We start from the raw sequence: 651 nt of genomic DNA on the forward strand, positions 1-651 counted from the left end.
CCCCCTCCCCCGGGGAGGTTACGGTCCCGGTCCGCCCCGCCCCGAGGTTGGGCCCCCGGTGCCTCCCCCTCTATCCAAATCACCACCTCCCTGTCCCCCCCTCGTTAAAAAAAAAAAAAAAAAAAAAAAAAAAAAAAGCGCACACACCAAGGTCACCTCCTCTGAAGCATCAGTAGATGGCAGGAGATACCGTGGAATAGGGATGGGGAGGAACAGGAGAGGCTGCTGGAGGAGTTGGGAAAAGGGGAGAGTGTCATGGTGCTGGGAGAGTTCGTGGGTGGAAATTGGAGTTAAAGCCTGTCCTTTCGTCTGGTGGAGTTAAGGTGATTGTAGAAAAGTTGGTCTTTTTTACAATCTAACAAGGAAAATAATGTAGTCATATTAAAGCACATGCTGGCAATATAAAATAATTATGTGTGACCATATATTATTAGCTGTTCCAGTTATTCTTCTGTAATAATAATATATTGATAACTGCATAATAATTGTAATAATAATTAATAGACTCATATTCACATGTGCTGAACTGAATCTCCTGGCACTTCTTCCACTGAGCAGGCACCATATGCAAAACTAGGCTGGATTTTCTTTTAATAATAATTCATATCATCACCACCATACTTATTATTACTTATTAATACTTATTATTAT

This window comes from Heliangelus exortis, chromosome 6 (assembly GCF_036169615.1).
Source record: "Heliangelus exortis chromosome 6, bHelExo1.hap1, whole genome shotgun sequence".
Taxonomy (NCBI): Eukaryota; Metazoa; Chordata; class Aves; order Apodiformes; family Trochilidae; genus Heliangelus; species Heliangelus exortis.